Raw genomic sequence first — 23,568 nt, 5'->3', positions numbered from 1 at the left:
TTGGATTGTGACGTCACGGCGGCCATCTTGGATTCTGACGTCACGGCGGCCATCTTGGATTGTGACGTCACGGCGGCCATCTTGGATAAGCGTAACGGGACACAGCGTAACGGGACATATCGTAACGGGACATAACCTAACGGGACAAGTAGATCACGGCGGCCATTTTGGATCCGCCATCTTGGATCCGCCATTTTGGATGACGTCATTGTGTTCTAGAAAATTCCGGTGATGTGTTTTCCGCCATATTGGATGATGACGTCGCCGTTGCAATTTTTGTTACGGCCGCCATCTTGAAATTTGGACGCCATCTTGAAAATCTTTAATTATTATCCGATTTTAATGAAAAAAATTCCAAAATTCATCAAAAAATTAACTTATTCGAATTCTGATTGATTATATCGATCACCGTCCTCGGTTCAAACCCGGTGAGTCCAAAAAAAACTAAAAATGGTGACAGGCTCCTTCCTCAACGGTGGATGCAGGCAGACTGACTCCTAGCACTTTTTTTCAAAACATATATATCGTCAGCTGGTATGACGACATGTCCGCCATCTTGTCTTCATCCGCTGGAGACCACCATCTTGTTTTCGGCCGCTAGAGTACGCTGACGCCATGTTAGTTTAACTCTTACCCGCTAGAGTGCAGTAATCATTTATTATTGCTGTGACACCCGCCATCTTGTCATTTGGCCGCCATCTTGAAAATCCGTAATTATTTAGCTAGAAATTCGGGAAAAGTTCCAAAATTCATTAAATAAATCACTCATTAATTTACATATTGATTCGATGGATTCCTGTCCTCGGTTCGATACCCGATCGATGCAATAATGTTTAATTTTATGAAAAAATAATAATTTCAATAAACCATGTTCAACATTCTTAAAGAGACTTTAAATCCTCTACTACCATCATCCTATAAGCCATCAAGACCAACATATCGGAAATTCGTTATTTTAATGCTAGAGATTCGGGAAAAAGTTCAAAATTCATTAACTTAATGTGGAATCTATATATACTGATTGATTAGATCGAATAAGGTCCTTGGTTCGATCCCTGGTCGATACAAAACATTAATATTTAAAAAAAAAGTACCACTAATGTGCAAGGTTTGAGAAAATAAAAACACCGCAAGTTCTATTAAAAAAACTTTTATTACATACATACTACACTACTACAAGTACAAAAAAAATACACAGACAAATTACTAAAGCCTTGTGGATTTCTCGACGTCTGCATCTGCCACCCACGAATTGAAGCGAGGTGGAAAGCCCCACCACTTGACGTAGGACAGTCCATTTCTTCGTTTTATAATCTTCTCCACCAAGTACGTATCGGGATACAACGTAGGCTGAATCTCTTCGGCATAGAAGCCGCCATGGATAGGTTTGTGGTCCAAATCTTCGAGGTAGTAGGTCCTAGGCTCTGATTCACGAACATGTGTCACACGGAAAAGTTCGGGACTCCAGTTCGCAGTGAAACCTTTCTCGAAGATACCTTTCTGCTTGGAGATTCGCACAATGTCACCGACGTTAGCTTTATGCTTTCGTGGATCTTTCTTCTTCGTGTTGGAAAACACTGTTTGAAGCAGGCGATTGTCCGTTACGTCCTTTGGCTTCATTTTCGTGGTAGAATGCACAGTGGAATTATACTCGCTTATTATTTTCGGCAAGATGTCAAGCCACTTGTAATTTCCGTTAGCCGTGAACTGCCGCCACATCTTGGAACGCAAAGTTCTGTTAAACCTTTCGACAACGGAGGCTTTGATGTTACTAAATGTAGAGTAGTGTTTGATGCCATACTTCTTCATCAAAGCCTTGAAGGTCGCATTGTAGAATTCTTTCCCGAGGTCCGTTTGCAGGTGCGACGGTACACGTCCATCATGCAAAATATTGTTCATGGCCTTGGCTACGTCAGTTGCAGTTTTTGATTTGACAGGTCTAGCCCAAGCGAACTTGCTATAAACATCGATGACTGTCAACATGTACTTGAAACCTTTATTCAATCGGGAATACGGTACCATCTCAACAAGGTCCGCCTGGAATAAATCATCAATTCCACGAACTATGACTTTGCGACGAAGGTATTTTCGTCTAGCAGGAGCATGAAGTTCGCGAGCGATTCCGGTTCGACTCATTGTATGTAGCCGGCTTCCTTCAGTTCTTCAAGTATGGAGACTATTTCGTTGATGTGCGAATAGTTTCCTACACTAAGCGAAGCATGTAGAATTCTAAGGCGATCAACTAATTCATTAGGGTCGTCCCAATATACATAGTCAAATGTCTGACCACTTTCTAGCCTTTTTAAACCTTCTCCGTGTATTGTTAGTTCACTGAAGAGATTAGCGAGAATGTCCATTTTTTCATGATATACATCTTTATATACACCACTATCTGGATCGTTATCGCGAAAATGTGCATTGGTTAGCTCTAGCAGTTTTTTGTACTCTTGTAAGTCGTTGTGAGAATATCCTTTAGGTTCCCTGCTAAACAGCAATTCGTACAGACCCGGAGTCCCGCGCGTTTTGAACTCTGCTACGCGCACGATGTTTCCTGGTAGAAAGTCTATTTCTTTAGCACCGAGGAACCACTTATTATGTTTTCTGTACACTCCGTAGGTCGTGTCATTATTCCGTCTCGTAAACGATGTCAGGTATGGTCGGACCATTGCATTAACTTGATGTCCCTTTTTCGGTATTTTTTTCTTGTGCATGGACTCTGTACTTGTTAAGTCCTCTTCTTCTCGATCTGGTTCATACTTTCTCTTCTTTAGAGTCGGCATTTCATCTTCAACTTCTGTCTTCACAATGAAGGCTGGTTCTTCCTTGTTTTTAAGTTCGTCGAGGCGACTAGTGATTGGTTTAAATATCTCCTCATTTTCCATCTCACGTGCAAGTCTGGTTCGTCTAGCAAGTAAATATTTTTCACGAACAGACTGTATAGCTCGATGAAGGTCACTGGCCAGGTCCGACATTGTACTGGCTGAAAACTTATTGCAAGACCTCCTTATATACTTTTTTATTCGTTCGCAGAAACTTCTTTCTTGTGTTTGGCCAAATCTGAATTTGTTGACGATTGAGATAGTGATGCTTTCAGACTACTTTGAAAAGTCCTCAGATCGTCACGTCTTTGTGCATTCGATACTTCGATCATGTCGCGAATGCGAGAATCCGAAGCTTCCACGCGCTGGTCTATGGCTATAAGGTACTCAAGAAATTCCTTTTTCACCCCGTCTACTTTTTGAGCCAGTAGCGAAATGTATTTGCGGATAACGTCGTCATGAGACTTGAGAGCAGTACGTAAGTCTCGACTGCTACGACCGAATTTCGAAATGCTATGACTCATGTTTGGTGATAAACTGATCGAAACCTCGTCTGTACCTGCCCTTATATAGAGGCCAGTCTTTGACTATAACTAGGAATCCGTGTTCTTCTTTCCAACACAAGGAGCACATGTCTTTGAATTCCTGGAATGTCATGTCGGTGTTTACGTGATCATCATAAGCGTGGCGTAAATTAAGTTCGTCCATGCGAAACAAAACTATGACATTTGCGTTGTCCCGTAGGAGATGTTTTGGAATACGACTGTACGTCTGACACAGGTAAACGCAGTCTACCTTGGCGTGTCTGCCCATGGAAAAGTACTCTTGTATTATGCCTTGTTTCTCGCACATTACATCGTCGAAAACAAACACGGAATTGGCTTTTGCTTCGCTTGGAGGTGCAACATCGGTATTATCGCTAAACGGAAAATACTCCAGACCATCCACAGATCGTAGAACAGTTGCTAGGCGCTGGTACTTTGGCTGTTGCAACGACTTGGAATACAAGTAAACGTTCTCGAACCGAAGACCATTTGGTTCCTCCAGTAAACTCAGTAAAACACACGTCTTGCCACAGTTGGACGGACCCGCCATTATGCATCGTACAGCAGAAGGCAACAGTAAGCAATGTCGTGATTCACGCGCACTAAATACATCGTCTTGCGTAATGCGCACGGGCAAACACACGTCTTGCTTGACGACCTGCATTGTACTAAAGTAATTGTATAAAATCAAACACATTTATACTTTCTGGTCAGTTGTGCGTAATGACTCGAAGAGGTAAGAACAAAAAACACATCGGTGCGGGACTCGTAAACTCGCTGATAAACAACCTACCATTCGAGCTACACATTCCCGGCTACAGATTCTGCGGCCCCGGCACTAAACTAGCGAAAAGGTTAGCTCGCGGTGACGTGGGCATTAATTCTCTCGACGAAAAGTGCAAGCAGCACGATATCGCATATTCATTAAGCAAGGATCTGGAATCCAGGCACCGGGCCGACGAGACATTGGCACAGGAAGCCGAAGATATAAGTAAATCGTCGAACGCGGGACTAGGAGAGAAAATCGCAGCGTGGGGCGTATCTAAGATCATGAAGGCAAAGACGAAATTAGGACTGGGCGCTCGTCGAGCCGGCTCCATCAAGTCAAAGACTAACTCGCGCAAGACCAAACGCAAGATCGGTGCAGGTGTGCAAAAAGCCAAGCAAAAATTACAGACTCTCGACAAGAAGATTATAGGAGGATTTCTTCCTTTGCTTTTGCCTGCATTGGGTGTTCTCGGCGGCCTCATCGGTGCAACGAGCGGTATAGTGCGGGCAGTCAACACTTCGAAGAATGAGCGCAAGCAGTTAAAAGAAGCACAGCGACACAATGCCAGCATGGAAGCCATTGCCATCGGTAAAAAAAACGGCGCAGGACTGTACTTACGACCTCACAAGACAGGCCGAGGCATGAAAAAGAAACGAATGAAAAAATCCTAAGTTCTTTGCCGAAACGTCCGCTCACCAACGTAGATTTAATAAAGTACGCACGCAAACTTAAAATAGCAAATTTCCGCGGCGTGTTTATGCGAGACACTTTGCCCAGCAAGCCAAAGACACGTGAGTGCGCCATAATTAATTTAGACACGTCGGCGGGTCGAGGCACGCACTGGGTAGCCTATGTAAAGACTGGAAACATGGCCGAGTACTACGACAGTTTCGGTAATTTACGCCCTCCGCCAGAACTTAGGTTGTACCTGGGCCGGTCCACTACGTTGTTTTATAATTACGAAACGGAACAGAGACCAAATCAAACAAACTGCGGACACTTGTGTCTTCGCTTTTTAACAAGCAAAAATTAGCTGACCAATAAAAATTGCTACTTAAAGGTTGTGCAGTGACGATTATTTATTAGTCATGTCGATAACACTTACCTTGACAGGTCACGCATCTGAGCTGCGGGCGGTTCATTTCCCGCCTCTTAATTTAGACGGAGAATGATGTATCGGACTCGTAGATTTTCAAACGTATAATGCCATACCGAACATCGACGAGGAAAACTGCAAGATATGCTTCCTGAAAAGCGATGGGACCGCTCATGAAATACAGTTACCTGTTGGCTCTTACGAAATAGATGACATTGCAAATTACATCAGGGATATGTTACCACAGGATGTAGACTTTCAACTGTGTGGAAATCCAAACACTCAAAAAAGCATTCTAACATGCAGTGAAAATGTCGACTTTACGAAACCTGGGACCATAGGTACGATGCTCGGATTCGAATCAAAGGTGTATGGTACAGGAAGAACGTACGAATCTACGCGCGCAGTAAACATTTTGCCTGTGAATGTCATAAGAATAAACTGTAATTTGGCAAGTGGAACGTATCTCAACGGAAGACTAAGCAACATGATTCACGAGTTTTCGCCGATGGTCCCGCCAGGATATAAACTGGTAGAAGTACCGCAAAGTATCATTTACGTTCCAGTCGTCGTGAAGTGCGCACACGAAGTCGTCGTCCGAATCGTTGACCAGCGAGGACGATTGGTGAATTTTCAAGACGAAGAAATTACATTACGTCTGCACTTGAAGCGATGGGCATAAAGTTCGTAACACCGAACAGTTATAAAAGAAATCGTATTGCCTTGAATAAGAACAGTTCTCTACCAGACATCGGTGCATTAACACCTGACAACATAAAGTATCTCCTCAGTATTGGACAAGTGCCGAATAAATATGGAAGACGAAATCCTCAACGTGGAAGATCCGGTCATTTTTGATGACAGCATTACGAAAATGGAATTGCACGAGTACCAGCCTTTCCTGCTCGGACCGTACGCACTACCATCAGAAGTACGCATTGCTGTACAGCACCAAGATATTTGTACTTTACCTTCGCAGTCATTTCTACGTATAAGAGGCACGCTTACAAAAGCGGATGGTACGCATCCGACAACGACATCAATATCCTGCAATGGTATTCTTCACCTAATCGAGCGCATTACTTATGTACTCAATGGTGTCGAGGTAGACCAGACGAGAGATGTAGGCATAACATCTGCTATGAAAAATTACCTTTCGCTCACGCCAAATGAACTGTCTGCTGCAAAGATGGCCGGTTGGGCTCTCGAGGATGAATATAAGCTTCCGGTTTATGCCGAAGGAAAGTTCGAAGTTGGTGTTCCTCTGTCCATGCTTCTCGGATTCGCTGAGGACTACAAGCATATAATCATTAATTCGAAACAAGAGCTCGTACTGCTTCTAGCCAACACGCACATTAATGCAATTGTCGCCGCTGCTGAAAACCCTCAAGATGTTTCGCTAACACTTCAGTCTATCGAGTGGATGCTGCCCCACATCCAAGTGAGCACCGTTGAGCGAGTCAAGATGTTGAAGAACATAGAAAATGGCAAGAACTTCGATGTGCCATTCCGATCCTGGAGCCTGGAAACTTATCCTGGCTTGCCTCATAGTCAGCGTATCAATTGGATAGTAAAGTCCAGCTTCGCTACGGAAAAACCAAGATACATCATCGTCGGACTTCAGACCGGAAGACAGCTTAATGCAGGAGTAAGTCGCTCCATATTCGATAACTGTCAAATACGTAATGTAAAAATATTTTTAAACAGCGAAAGTTATCCGTACGTTGACATGAACATGGATTTTGAAAGTGGAAGATTTCTTCTAGCATATCAAATGTATGCCAAGTTTCAGCAAGCTTACTACGGTCGGATACAGTCACCGATACTGAGTCCCGACAGTTTCAAGAACAAGGCACCGTTAATGGTGTTTGACGTTTCCAAACAGGATGATCGTATAAATTCAAACATCATCGACTGTAGGATCGAGATAACGACTAGCGGAAATATTCCGCCAAACACCTATGCTTTTTGTCTGATACTTCACGATCGGCTTGCTTTGTACAATTGTCGAGACAAACTTGTGAAAATTCTGACATAAATACCGTTTCGTTTTCTATGATAATTTAGTTACGACCGAGCATTGCTAGCGACAAGATGTACTGCAACCTGCAAGGTTTCCAGAGCCAAAACGGATTCGTGCTCAAGGAAATTAGCGTCACCTCTGGAGACAAGACTCGAACCCGCAGCTTCCGACCTCCGTATCCGTGGAAACTACTAGACGAAAAAAGTAAACGGTCGAATGAATGGTTATGTAAATATTATCATGGACTAGAGTGGGACGAAGGAAAAATTCCGTACCACCAAGTGAAAAACACTATTGAAGATTTACTACTGCAAAACGAAATAATCTACGTCGCTGGACCTGAACAGAAGAAATGGCTACGAGAACTGTGTGACCTCGGAGCAGCTGAAATTGTGGATATACAGACCGACTACGGCTGTCCTTCCCTGCGCAAGCTTAGTGTAATATACGCCGTGCAGCTACGTGACAAGTTTGAACGTGTCTGTGCCTGTACAAACTCGCAGTTAATGCAGAAATGGCACACACAGTGTTAGTAGGAGCCTGCATATATAAATGGCGTACATACGTACGTGCCTTCAGTTGTCGTTCGACCTGCAAGAAGATGTTTACGTTTCATCCTGCTAACGTGTACGTGAGCGCAAGACCTAGCTTCAGCAGTGTCGAGTACAGCTACTGGGATTCCGGGTATCTACGTACATATACAGAAACCTGTGATGGAGGCGCTCAGCATTGGCGGTTTGCGCACTTTCCTGTGTCCTACGAACCGACTCAGCAGCTGGTAGATTGTTGCGAACCTGGAAACTGTGCCGTCTATCACATGAGACCACACACAATCCTTCCTGCCAGCATCGCTGAGGTTGTCGCCTCGTCTGCATGTGCAACACCAAACATGGACTTGTTGCAACCTGTTGCGACCTGTGATGCTTCTACGCAGACGTCCAAACGGTGTGCGTCTCGTCGTCGCAGTTCAGGCAGTGAATCTGTCCCAACTAGCACTGAGCCAAAGCCCAGGCGTAGACGTGGTCACAGACGTCATCGACCATGTCTTGTCGGAGTTGTCAACGTCACAGAAGATGACCAGCTGGAAACCTGTGTTCCTGATCCTGTGGCCTGCGAACCAGTTGGAACCGGAGTCAACGAACCAGTTGGAACCGGAGTCGACGTTTCAGTTCGTGCGGCATTAAAGACTTTGCTTGTGAAAATGCTTGATTCCTTAACCTAATATGTATTTGTGTACTCTTTATAAATAAATGTGTAAAACTTGAACTCGTATGCTTTTTATTTCTACAATTTTTAGGTACCTAATAAAAAAATAATTTTAAATAGACATTATTTTGACTCATGAGGTATACCAGTAGACCGCCGGTATATAAGCGAGGTTCGGACGACTGGACCCGCAGTTCACCTCTGGTCGCGGTGCAGTACGGACGTGCTCTCTCCATTAAGTTTCGTGAGATTTAGTTATGTCGAGCGGAATAGAATGTTTACCGACAGCAGCTGGGACCTCGATGGCAGCAACGATGATGGAGTCGGAGATCCCGATACCATTAGCAGAGGAGACCATGGCAGCGGAGGGCTCAATGGCTGAGGTGACGACAGCTGTGAAGATCCCGATACCTGCTGCAGAGGAGACAACGATACGTGCTGTTCCATCATCAGCTGAAGTTTCACCATCTGCATTCCAGAACTCAATTAATGAAGAGCATACATCGCATCAATGCAAATATTGTGGTGCATCATTTACTAGAACTTCAAATGCGCGCAGACATGAAAGAAGCAGCTGTCAGAATAATGCTCAAAGAATACTGTTTCAGTGCAATAAGTGCAAAAAACTAATTTCACGTCTTGATAGCTTACATCTACATTATAAAAAATGCTCCGAGAAGTATAATGAACATGGTTATTGATTTGACTCATGTGTTGAACAAGCAAATGAGACTATATAAGTGAGACCCCAGGTGATATGTACTTCAGTCTGTCTCTGACTGCGGTGATGAACGGCTCGGATAGTTAGACTTGATTAATAGACCAGTATCTAGCTATTCTTGAGAACTCAATGGCATCATTACCAGTATCAACACCAACCTGGATCGAAGGTCTACCATCATCAGTGCAGAGCACGATGACATCGACGTCTACAGCTACACCTGCTCTCTCAGCACAGCAGGAGATTTCGACGTGTGCAACATCTTCCGCAGAGCAGACCTCAACGGCTTCAGAAGTTAACATGTCAGCAGTGTTACAATGGTTGTCAACAGTTCCAGTGGCATTGATGAAGGAAGGTGCATCCAACGGTGTTCCATCATCCGGCTGCACGTACTGCGAGAAGATCAAAAACTTGAAATTACGTGATTATGTAATACACAATTGTAGTGATAACTCTGAACGCATTAAATATCAGTGCAACAGATGTTTAAGCAAGTTTGTACAATATGGAAGATTAAAACGACACCTCAGGAATTGTAATAGACTGGTTGTACATTCATCAGAATAAAGCTGTATATTTTGTAACAAAACATTAGCAACTATTCGAAGTGCAAAACAACATGAAATATATCACTGTCCTTTTAATGAAGTCGATAATTCTGCTTTGTGTGCAAATTGTGGTGTACCAATATGTCGACCTGATAAACTGAATAGACATTTAAAGTCATGTAAACGACTTAGTCTGTATAGTAAGAAGACTGTTTCAATCGAGAAATCCACAAGGCTTTAGTAATTTGTCTGTGTATTTTTTTTGTACTTGTAGTAGTGTAGTATGTATGTAATAAAAGTTTTTTTTAATAGAACTTGCGGTGTTTTTATTTTCTCAAACCTTGCACATTAGTGGTACTTTTTTTTTAAATATTAATGTTTTGTATCGACCAGGGATCGAACCAAGGACCTTATTCGATCTAATCAATCAGTATATATAGATTCCACATTAAGTTAATGAATTTTGAACTTTTTCCCGAATCTCTAGCATTAAAATAACGAATTTCCGATATGTTGGTCTTGATGGCTTATAGGATGATGGTAGTAGAGGATTTAAAGTCTCTTTAAGAATGTTGAACATGGTTTATTGAAATTATTATTTTTTCATAAAATTAAACATTATTGCATCGATCGGGTATCGAACCGAGGACAGGAATCCATCGAATCAATATGTAAATTAATGAGTGATTTATTTAATGAATTTTGGAACTTTTCCCGAATTTCTAGCTAAATAATTACGGATTTTCAAGATGGCGGCCAAATGACAAGATGGCGGGTGTCACAGCAATAATAAATGATTACTGCACTCTAGCGGGTAAGAGTTAAACTAACATGGCGTCAGCGTACTCTAGCGGCCGAAAACAAGATGGTGGTCTCCAGCGGATGAAGACAAGATGGCGGACATGTCGTCATACCAGCTGACGATATATATGTTTTGAAAAAAAGTGCTAGGAGTCAGTCTGCCTGCATCCACCGTTGAGGAAGGAGCCTGTCACCATTTTTAGTTTTTTTTTTGGACTCACCGGGTTTGAACCGAGGACGGTGATCGATATAATCAATCAGAATTCGAATAAGTTAATTTTTTGATGAATTTTGGAATTTTTTTCATTAAAATCGGATAATAATTAAAGATTTTCAAGATGGCGTCCAAATTTCAAGATGGCGGCCGTAACAAAAATTGCAACGGTGACGTCATCATCCAATATGGCGGAAAACACATCACCGGAATTTTCTAGAACACAATGACGTCATCCAAAATGGCGGATCCAAGATGGCGGATCCAAAATGGCCGCCGTGATCTACTTGTCCCGTTAGGTTATGTCCCGTTACGATATGTCCCGTTACGCTGTGTCCCGTTACGCTGTGTCCCGTTACGCTTATCCAAGATGGCCGCCGTGACGTCACAATCCAAGATGGCCGCCGTGACGTCACAATCCAAGATGGCCGCCGTGACGTCACAATCCAAGATGGCGGACCGACAATCTTCAATTCACTACCTGATACCTGCGCTCGGAACCCCTATTATATACTACTTAGCACCTTTCATATACGGTACACATCCAAACTAAAGTTCAATTCTTCCCACACTTAGATTAAAACATCCGGAGTAATGGAAGAAATAGCCTCGGAAATTCTGTCTCAAATCTAGCAAATATTTAGGTAGCGGTGGAACGTAGACACGTTTTCTTATAGAGCCCCAAAGGATATATATATAAATATATATATATATAAATATATATATATATATATCTGTGCGTGGAGTTCACGCACGACTGAAGTGAAACTTCTTGCCAATTGGGTATGGATAGATATTAATTATTATTAATTTTTTATTAAACAAGAGATAATATTTGAGAATAATAAGGATTTGGTTATAATAAATGAAAAACAAATTGCCCTTTTCCACGCCCTGTACTCTCGCATCCTTTACTGGCACCTTCTAGCGCATCTTTTCATGTTGTATTCCTAATTACCTTATATAATACATCTTATCTGCTCCTGAATTTTTATTATTTTTAAGCATGATGTTAAATCCTGATCTGAATAAAATGAAAAACAATAAACATTCCAATCGAACATAATTAAATTTATAAAGTCTATTTCACAAGTCTATGAGTAACTTTGACATTTCAAATCACAGTGTTTACATACCAAAAATAAATCACACTGATAAAGCTAACCTCTTAAGTCAATACGTCTTTTTTACATTTTCAATCACACTTTTCACAAGAAAATGAATGATACTTATTAGGTTCATTGCACAAATCTACAAATTTTTCCACACGAATAAATAAATGGAAGATTGTTTAAATAAAACAAATTAATGTTGTAGTGTCAAACGTTAGCCGGTACGAAAACTGAGGAATAGACAAACATAAGCAGTGTTCCGAGAATTACGTATCATAACTGGTGCGTCATTTCTACCAATCCCCTGCTGTATCCTCTTCAGGCCGTTCCAACTAACATATAGCATTCTAAGCTACTTCCTTTTCCTTTGTTGACTTCCCATTCGACCGCTAGTGCGTCACCGCTGACGCACTCTCCATCTCTATTGGTTACCCCACCACTTACTTATCCATTGCCCCTCATGCGATCGGAATTTTCGTACCTCTCGAGAATTGTAGCCCCCTCAGCAAAGAAGTTTCACTTCAAAAATCACATGGCTTTATGTCAGTTAAACGTGGAGGCCAGCGAAAAAGTGCTCTGTCGTCTCGAGCATTACGACCAATCTAGCGGTCAAGGACTTCGACGTTCAACCACTCTCGCACAAAGAGATTTCAATGGGAGTGGCTCCATCCTGTTGCCAAATGAAGTTTACAGGTTCATTCTCTACTAATTGAAGAAATTACGCTCAGGAGTCGCCATTTTGCGTAGGTGGCGCATGCAAGCCAGAAAACAAGTAGTACTTTCGCATTCAATTATCTAAAACTGTCTGAGTTACTCTTTAATTGTGACTCTGAACAGTATTCTACAAAGCTTACAGTTGATACTATTAATATTTATAACTGGGACATTATTTAATGCACATACTGTATTTGGTGAGACTATTGCATCTGCATATACGCTAATACAAATATATAAAACTAACGAGTTGAAACCGACACATCTGATGGGTTTGGCATTATTTCGTGTGCGTTATAACGACGCGTCTCGGAAGTTTATGCGGTCGGAGGATGCGATGCCTCGGCCCATCTTCCGTGAAAATGATAATGAGCAATAACGGCGCGTTCCTGACACTTCAGCAAACAACCGGGGAGAGAGGGGTGTGTGTATAAGCTGCCTGCTCCAGCGAGCATCTGCCGATTACGGGCACCCGAAATAGGCCTTCAGATATTATGCACACGCAAATTATTAAGTAGGCTGCATGCCTGGCAGGAATTAGCGCGTGAGCGCTTTAGTATAAGATGCATCGATATTTCTCCAGTCACATTAACCACTGCGTGAGTTGCAGATTAGTGCGCAAGACCACTCCGTGCCTCTAAACGCAAGTTTTTTTTCCACCAAGCTTCATTTTTGTAAAGCCAGTGTGTGTCAACGTAAAAAAAAAAAAAACAAATTGGAATAAGAGCGATCATTTTACATTACAATAAATAAGGTAACAACAACTGCTACTTGCATGTCTCCTACACTTGGAAAATTATTTGTGGCTATAGCCAAATAATTTTGTCAATTAAAACATCGAATATTTTGTAATAAATGCATATTTTTCGGTTTTTACAATACAAGATATTCATGGCCAGAAAAAGTTTTCTTTCACCAACTTTCTGGACAGTTATTTTGATTTCGTCAAAAGTTTTTAATGGGGTTTACAGACTGTCCCATAACTTAACGTCAGTCCGAGAACATTTCATGGGCAAATTGATCACGGTTTTGATTAAATAAACGTAAATTCAAAAAAATTTCATATTTTTCAAGTTGTAGGCATTTTCTCAAAATTTTTAAATTCCCTTCCTGCATCCAATTTTTATAAACGGTGACTAAAACACAATCATACATAATCCTACTGTTGATAATAATTCAAAATAAAATCAAACTTGCTACTGTCAGGCGAAAATAATTAATTGGAAAACTAATTTGACAAAACATTTTAAATCAAGTAAATTTAAATGTAAATATTATTAAAATATGCTTTGCTAACTTAGCAAGATATTTGCTTAAATTAGCCATATTTTCATAACTTATAATTTAGCAAAGTAATTATTTGACAATATTACTATTCAAAATTACGCTATTAAAATAATTTTTCCCTATATGTCTACAAAATAAAATTTTTCCATTAAAATTAAACCATTTTTAATTTATTTAATTGTTATCAATAATAGGGTTGTTTATAATACCTTGGCAAAATGTTTTTGTTACATAATCTAATGATTTATAGCAGAGTGGGGTTTTAATTTTTTTGTAAAAATGCCTATAACTCTAAAACTATACGCTTTATTATTTAGTTTTTTTTTATTCTGAACCAGCATTTACTAACCTAAAAACTTTTCTCGGCCTGACGTTATGTTATAGGACAACCTGTACAGGAATATATCGTAGTTGCTACAAAACTGTGTTTTAAGTTAATGGTAGATTTATTTTAAGTTAGAGGCCTGCTTACAACGTTAGTTACTTATTGCACACAGATAGGATTATGCTCTAAAGCTATTATTTTTTAGAGAAAATTTTATTACAGTACAATTGGTTTTTGTGACGTTCCTAAACATGTAATGGAATTCATGGAGTTAGTAATGCCATTAGATTTCATGCCGTAAAGTGATGGAAGTCAATAATTAAGCTCACCCTCTCCATATTGCAGAACCCAAAACTGGTGCTTGACCACGTCTGTTGATAGTTAATCACCATGAATTATTGTTTCCATCGTTAAATAGTCAATTGCATAAAATGAAATCATAAAAAAATGTTTTCATTACACATAAACCAATGTTTTTGGTGAACCGTAGTGGTTTATATGAATGGTCACCACATGGTGTAAATTTATCAACCTTTACTTTAGGTTAGAATCTTCCCCAAAAAGCAATGATTTCACAACAACATTTGGTCAGACAAAGTTTCGTATTAAATGCACAATATTTGTAAGGTAAATCTCTAAAATTTATGCATATAATTTCGTTAATATTTAAAAACTTTTTGAATTAAATTAAAACGTGTTTTATATTAATTTTAAGTGTGCGCAGATAATTTCATTGAAACATTTCGTCAGTGTGTGTTTGTGGGAAAGTGATGCCACTGGATTGGTGGAATTTTTCAGTGTATGATGGCATGGACGGTTTTGAGAACCATGTTGTACAAAATTAAAGCCCAAATACATTTTACACGTAGGAATAAAGTAACGCGAGTAGAATTCCATGCTTGAATATGACTATAACATCTTATCTCTCAGTATAATGCATTTTTGAGGAGTAATTTTGTGAATGGAACGGAAGCAGCATGGAACGGAAATGTGTAACCACAGTGCTGCCGTCTGTGGCGGATGGGAGGAACCAAATTTCTCAAAGCCAAACGGAAACTTTATAGTATTAAATGTTTAGTGAATTTGAAAATGATAGGCACAGTATTTTAATCAAATTCCTTGTTGAAAATCAGATCCAAACTGGGATTTAGTAGTTTTCTAAATTTATTTCGCTTTTATTGGAGCCGTTTCATTATATATTTGAACCATTCATTTTGCAAATCGAATGATTCGATAATTGACGTAGATGCCACGAATTCTAGCAGCAGGTGCGGAAACTACGGGTGATGCGCATCAATAAATGTAGTTGAAAACACAATTTGAGTATGTTTATCAAGTACGGTATTATTTTTAAGAAATCTCCATCAGTTTCGTGTCCGAGTTTCGTATTATAAGTGTATCATGGAAACACGTGATTTTGCTCGTTACCGAGGTTATATGCTACACATCTCTGGCTAAAACTGAAATACTCTCTACTTTTACATTATTATTGGACTATATAATTTTATTATTGCTTTCAAATGAGGTATTGGTGACAATTTTCAACCACATAAAAACATGGGACAATAATAGCAGTAGACAAATAAAAACACACTATGTAGTTATGTTGTTTGTAAAACTGCAAATATTTTTAATAACTTTATCCCTCACTGTTAGACAAATATCCCACAGAAATAAATTCAACTTTAGTACAAAAATCGGGCAGTTTGGGTTTCAGAATAAAAACTGTGGCAGTGGTAGATTATCTTAACAGATCATCCTTCAATTCGTAATTTCCGGAGGTATGTAGGGCACACACATAAACCAAAAGTTCGTTAGTCCTGATAGATTTTACGTCACCAAATATTTTCACCACTTGATAGTTTTATTTTAACTGGTTAGTCTATTTATAATGCGCCGGCTAGTTAGTTCAGGGTGAGCAGATAACTTTAAAAACAAGACAATTGGGGTTAGACGAGATAATGAAGTTTGTAATAAATTAAAAATAAATAATGTTTATAAAAATTATGTCACGAATTTCTATTAAGTTCTTTAGGGTTCATTTGTCTATAGGGTCATAAAAATCAGATGTGTGTTTTGGGTAGCGGTGATAATTAGGGAAATTAACAAGCGCCACAATGGCGTGACTTACGGTATCGGCGACAATCGCAATTTCTATCCACAATTAAATAAAATTTCAAATATTTCCCTAAAACATTTTCTACACATGTAACTTTGCACATCTACTTGTGTCATAAATACACACAATTGTTATATTTATTTAACAAACTATATTGGCTTTAACTTCGAGCGTCCTTCGGTCTTCAAAAAGTCCCCAACATTCTTTCGATCGTTGCCAGCCCGTTCAAAAACGTCCATATGGTGCATTCCTATTGGCCCGTACGAATGGTAAGATTAAAGCTTTAAGTCCAAAACAATTATAACACACAATTACAACAATAACCGAAATATTAAATATTTTTCAAAATGAAACTTACCCAAGGAAAATACGTGTTATTAAATGTTGTAATAAAAAAATAAGTTTATAAATGTATTGTTGCCAACGACTCGGTCCACCGAGTCATAGAGAGCATTCACAAAGATAAACGTTTTCTCTTTATAATCAAATAACATTGACACTCGATACTGTTTTGTATTGATTCACAATATTAAATTTAATGTTTGCGAACGTAAATATAAACAAACATTCTGGGCCTATGTTTCGGCACAACTCGCTTATAATTCTTTTTCAATTTTAATTCTTTATAATATATTTATTCTGGGGTTACTTCTCGCACACATAAAGAATGATGCTGCAAAGCAGTGATAGCCTACAGCCGGCTCTCGATATTGTTCTGCACGGCTGGCTTTGTTCTCGGTCTCACACACCATGTTGATATTTGAAGTAAAACTTCATTGGATAGATGAGAGTAAAATTTCAAGGCCGAATATTAATGCAACGTTTTCGTGAAACATTGTTGTGAAACGTTTCTGACGCAAAATAGAAAGCGATTAATTAGGTTCTTGGCCAAAGAGATATAAAGGGAGCACTGTGCTGTATACGTTGCTAGGATCGTTTTAGTTCTCCTCTTTTGAGATTATTGGTCCCCCACCCAAAAATAAATAAATAAATAATACCGAAAGGGATAGATGAACTTAAAAAAAAAATGGTTGTCTGTAAAGTCGGTTTACGGACGATAGTTTAACGTGACGTCGTGATAACAAAATATTGATGTAATGATAGCATAGTTTTATGAATAAAATTGAATAATTTTTATTGAATTATCACTATTTTGTATGGATACAAAGAAGGAGTGAAATGAAATCTACAATTTAATTGATAAATTTACTTTTATTTGCACTCATAAATTCAAATATGTTTATTACTTTAACGAAGAGATTATTTTAACTATAACTTTTATACATGTTTGCTATTTAACATATTCCAATCTGTGTTATTCTGTTAAGGATAGGACGATCATAGGAAAAGTAGGAAACGAATGGGAGTGTTTCAAGTTTAATGTGCCTCGAAAAAGTCAAAACGATGGTTGTTCCAATCGAGTGGAAGAGAGATAGACGCGGCGCAAGCGTACAATGAGCGTAACGGGACACAGCGTAATGGGACAATGTGCGCAACGGGACACTTTTTCATGCGTGCAGCAGGGCGTTCATCGATTTATTAGACCGTGTCATGTCAATAAATAATACCAAAAGGGATAGATGAACTAAAGAAAAGAGCGCGTGTAACTCAGTACATGTGGTAGGAGTGAAATATCTTTGGCAATTAAAACCTTGACTCGTTAGTATATCGTAAGGAAACGGTAGAGAGAGATTAATAACAAGAAATATTATTCATAAACAGTAAATATTAATCACTGTTGAAATATTCAAAACCATAAAGAAAATTTGTTTAGTAAATACCAAAGCTAGGATTGATTATAATAAATTAGTTTTTAATTTAATTTTTAATTATGTATATGTTAGATGTGATCGATCATTCTAATAGACTTATTTTATAGTTCTGCAAGTATCACCTTATCATTGATTTAAAGTGCAACATATTCTGCCAATAGGCTACATAAGCATACTACAATGCTTTCATACGCATTGATATTGTTCTGCTGTTGAATGAATGAACAATGAGTTACATGTCTGCCGCTCCGCGATGCGATATCTAAACGGCACGGACCTTCATTACATTATAACCATATTGCCACAAAGTGAAAATAAAAACAATATTTATTTCACGCACGGGAATTGTTTCGACTTTTTTTTAAAATAACATATTCTGTGTTGGACTTAACATCATTTCACGCTCGTGGGCGTATGATTTAACTAATCAAATAATAATTCGTGACAAAAAATTACCCTGTCAAACTAAAGCGTGAAAAGCATCATACTAGAAAATACTGATTTACACAAGTAATTACAATAATACCTACTCGAAAGAACACCATTTTCTTGCTAATTTGGCCCGTGGCGCGGTGCACAACAATAAGCCCTCAGCCCAAATACTCCATTACTAGATGCCAGCAAGTCGGGTGGCGTCTGGTGCAAGGGGTTCCCTACAGCAGTTACCCGCCTAACCTTGCACCATATGGCAGCGTTAAACCTGAGCCGCACACAACCACGTGGAGCCCGCCCAAGAGAATGGATTTTCTGCACCGTCCGCAACCTATTAGCGTCAGATATCGTTTCACAACAATGTTTCACGAGAACGTTGCATTAAAATTCGGCCTTGAAATTTGACTCCCATCGCCCCCATAGAAGTTTCACTTCAATAATAAGACAGAGAGTGTGCGCATGCCCTTGTTTAAGAAAATATATGTATGTATCCTATACAGCCAGTGACACGCATAGTTTTTCTTTATGGTGTATTTCAGCAGTGAGTATTTTTTATTGTTAATCAATCATCATTGATTGATCAATAAATATTGAGCATTTAATTTGAAGTGAGTAGTAATTTTGTAAGTTCAAATTTATTGATTTATTTAAATCAAATTTATAATGAATAATTTTACTAAAAAAAGGTTAGGATTCTTAAATACTTGAAAATAAATGTAGCTAAGCCAAAAAGCCCCGCCCTGTATTATTATTAGAAAATTGTCCCTTTTTTTCGTCTCTTTCCCTCTATTTCTCTCTGCCGTTTTACCCCTACGATATATGTACTTACAAGTCGAGGTTTTTATTGCCAGAGAAGTTTCACTTCTATCACGTGTACTAAGTTACAAGCACTTTTTTTTAGAATAAGTTGTCAGCAGACACCTTTATGTAGCCACTAGCTTCAGTATCCGGCGTTGCCCCGGCTGAACACAGAGTGAAGGGTACTTTTTTTGAAATAAGATGTAGCCAGTAAGTGTCTTCTTAATTTGAATGAAATGTGTGCAAAATAATTTCTATCACTGGTTGCATCCGGCAGACGTTCTGCACGTGTATAGTTATTTAACACTATATCAAAAAAATAGATGGTTTGTATGTAATGTAGACACTTTAAAGATCCATAGAAAAAATATGGAAAATGAAAGTTACTGATATTGAAAGGATTCTATTATCTAGCTAATGCTTTGCATGCGTTGCAATGTAACATTCAATTTTGTTTTGTAATTTGTTGGAAATATAGGTACACAAATACAAAGAATCTCTCTATCCCTCTATATATATTATATATAACTTTGTCACTATCTACATCTAAATATAACTATATATTGCTCTATCTTTATTTATATCTCGATTTTATGTGCATATATCTATATCTCTCACTGTCTCTATTTCTCTTTTCTATATACCAATTTAATTCAATTTAATTGTGTAATGCGTGCGCACTCATTCAACGAAAACAGACGAACTGCTGCTATAAAATATGAAATAAACTTTTTTGTTGAAACGACTATCGAGCTACCTATTGTTTATAGCGCACACGAACTGAAATGTCACTCTTTGTATTTTATTCAAGTCAATTCGGTAAATTATCACTGTTCCAATTTAATGAATTTCAATTCTGTAATGTGTGTGCACTCATACACCGAAAACACACGAACTGCCGCTAAATTATATTAAGTACACTCATTTGTTGAAACGGTTCGTGCGCCACCTATTGTAAAATTGTTTTACTAACTCAGAAACCATTGCGGGCATGCGTATAACAACTCATCCCAATCGGATGAATAGTATAGGAACGCATACGGGCCAAACGAACGAAAATTTGAGACGTGACGGACGCCCCAAACGATAGCGCGTTTAAAATTCAAGGCAACGCCATCTATTGACGAAGTTCGAAACTGAACCGTTATAGCCCCTTTAGTTTGCTAGCCGCCGCGAGTTCCACTAAGCGGACGGGTCTCAGCAAGAAGGGAAGGAAGTTGCCAGACCTTACTATGTGTATGACTGTGTGGCGGACATAGAGAAATGACACACACTCACTGTGACCTATGATTTTCTGATTTAAAAATGATTATACCACTTTTTTCACTTCATTAGGGATGGAATTTCATAGCAACATGTGGCATATGTGTTAATCCAGGTTATGAGCTAGCTGTATGCCAAATCGCATACAAATACGTTCAGCGGTTCGTGTGACAAAGAGTAACGAACATACACACAAACTTTCACTTTTATAATATTAGTAGGATGATATTATCACATAACTATTGAAAAATGTTGTATGTTATTGACGTAACAACGTCTAATAAATCGATTAACGCCGGCTGCACGCACGAAAAAGTGTCCCACTACGGATGTGTTCTGTTTGCTCATTGTACGCATGCGTGGCATCTCTCTTCCACTCGATTGGAACAACCATCGATTTGACTTTTCAGTCATATTTTCGTCGTTTGAATTATTAATATTATGTAATTTAACGATCGTCCACAGATTTTCAGCACAATCGGTACGGTTATTTAAAAGTAATGTTGACAATTCAAATACGTTTTGAACCAACAATGGTGTTTTACAGTTACACATAATAATTTAAATAACACCCGGGATCTTTTGCACAATGTTTTAAAAAATATTGTAACACATTATAAATAAGTTTGGTGTATTTAGGATTGGTATTTGTTATAAAATCGTGTTAATATTATACCCCTACCGTGAACAAAGTTTTTATAAATATATATATATTTATATAACATTTGAAAAAATATTTCTTTGTATGGCCTCGTGGGCGTGTTGTTAGCGTACCTAACATTAAACTGAAGTTAATTGGTTCGAAACCCGGCAGCTGCGAATTTTTTTTTGTACTTGTAAAAATTAATATGGTGCACGCAACATTTCATAAGTAATAAATATATTTGAACTAATGAATGCAAATAAAAGTAAATTTATTAATTCAATTGCACATTTCATTTCACTCCTTTGTATCCATACAAAATAGTGATAATTCAATAAAGATGATTCAATTTTATTCATAAAAGTATGCAGAGGTAGATTTTATCATGCCAAAGATTGAAAAATTAAAAAAAAAGTCTTTCTCAAAGAATATAATATTTTTAATGCCTAAATGGTTTGGTTGCAAAAACCTATTACGGCTCAGTCTCAGGCCGAATATGATATTTCCTTTTCTTCTGGATCAATCATTTCATCAATGTTTTGTTATGACGTTGTCACGTTAAACTATCATCCGTAAACCGACTTTACAGACAACCAATTTTTTTTATACTATTCTTTGTTTCGATTTATTTATACATTTTCGTAAATACTGTTAGTTTCTTCATCACATGCCACATATTGCATTAATTATCTACTAACCAGAATAATACGACATAAAATATGTATTGTACGACTTTAAATATTAATTTATTTATGTGTCTGGCCCTTGGATAAGTTCCAAAAATGATAAACAACCCTCGAAAAAAGTGAGAATGGTCATCGCCGTTCCCAAGAATAAACTATCTGCTACGTTCATCTTCTGAAATGCAAACTAATATTGTCTCTGAAATAATAATAATTATTATAACGCTGTGTTACTGGAAATATTTTGTAATTACCAGAAACAAGGATAAGTATTTTGCTGACAACGATAAGACAAAATAATACTTGACATATTCGTTAGGGTCTAAAACATCCATAAGGGTTGTGCTAAGCACTTCCTGATTTCTTTCTGACACAGAAATCGTTTTATTTTCACTATACATGATCAATCGCCAGATTTCAGTTAACTTGTCCAGTCAATTTATTTATAGCACTAACTTCACCAAATGTAACCTGAGACTATTTTTCCCTTAATCTGAATATGAGACAAATCCAAACTCGCTCAGTTGGCCAAGTAATCAAACAGGCTGCATTAAAATAACTGTAAACTGCTTAGCTCTATTTGTGCTGGTTTTATGCAAACACTTTCCCTCATTGTTTAAAGAATGTTCACTAGGAGCCTTTACAGGTGAATTGAATGACTTTCTTTAATCAACTGAATTATCAACTAGCAAAAGTACATATTTTCAGCGACTAAAACAGCACAAAATAATTACGCATTGCTGAGTACATACAAAAATTAATCTTTAACAATAATCCACATTTTTATTTTCAAAATTTTAAATTAAAACTTTTTGCAACTTGTTGCCGTTAAACGGAAATCAATTTTAGAAGTTTTTTTCTCCCTCCATCATATTACCCGATAATCCTTTCACATGTCGATATACAGTATAACGCCAAAAAGTTATCTAATTTTCCGTGTGTGGCTAAATTCAATTATAATTTAATCTAGTAATACTAACATCACACTCAGTTATATACACGTATGCGTTTTCCCTTGTTTGGTTTCTCAAAAACTGAATAGAGGGATTTGCGCTTGTCAACAAAATTTGATACCATGTTTCCCTCAATTTTCTTCTGTACACATAATTTCGGTTTTACGACATTTTTATTTATTTCCTATTATTTTCTTTTAGTCCGTTACGGAGAACATTTTCACAAGATGAGTAGTATAAAAATGTAGTTCCGGCTACTGGTTGATGGTTGAAGTGCCTGGTGCCGTCCACCATTTTGGACTGTAACTTCATGGCGGCCATCTTATATGATCATTCCAGTGACATTTGACCTTGATTTCGACCCCGGTGGCATATTGTTTGATTTTGACCACGACGGCAATCTTGATTTCCGCCTTTTAGTTTTCTATAACTTTCTATTATCTAGGATTCCATTTCGAATTATGATGCAATGTCCGCTATATTGTTTCCATCTGCTGGAGGTCGCCATCTTGTATCATGTAATGTTCATCTTTAGTTCCGCTGTTTGTTCCTAGAGTACGAGAGCATCACTCTTAGGCACGTTAGATCGATGTTCCATTACCTACCGGTGTTGTTATGACACTTAAAAACATATTAAATGCATTTTATTATACAAAATTATTTGTAAGTAAGGTGATTCGAACCATGACAGGTTGTACCTCTGGTATGTAAAACATATACCTTTG

This window comes from Bacillus rossius, chromosome 14, assembly GCF_032445375.1.
Source record: "Bacillus rossius redtenbacheri isolate Brsri chromosome 14, Brsri_v3, whole genome shotgun sequence".
Taxonomy (NCBI): Eukaryota; Metazoa; Arthropoda; class Insecta; order Phasmatodea; family Bacillidae; genus Bacillus; species Bacillus rossius.
The sequence above is the reverse complement of the archived record's forward strand: the minus strand, read 5'-3'. Positions refer to the sequence as shown.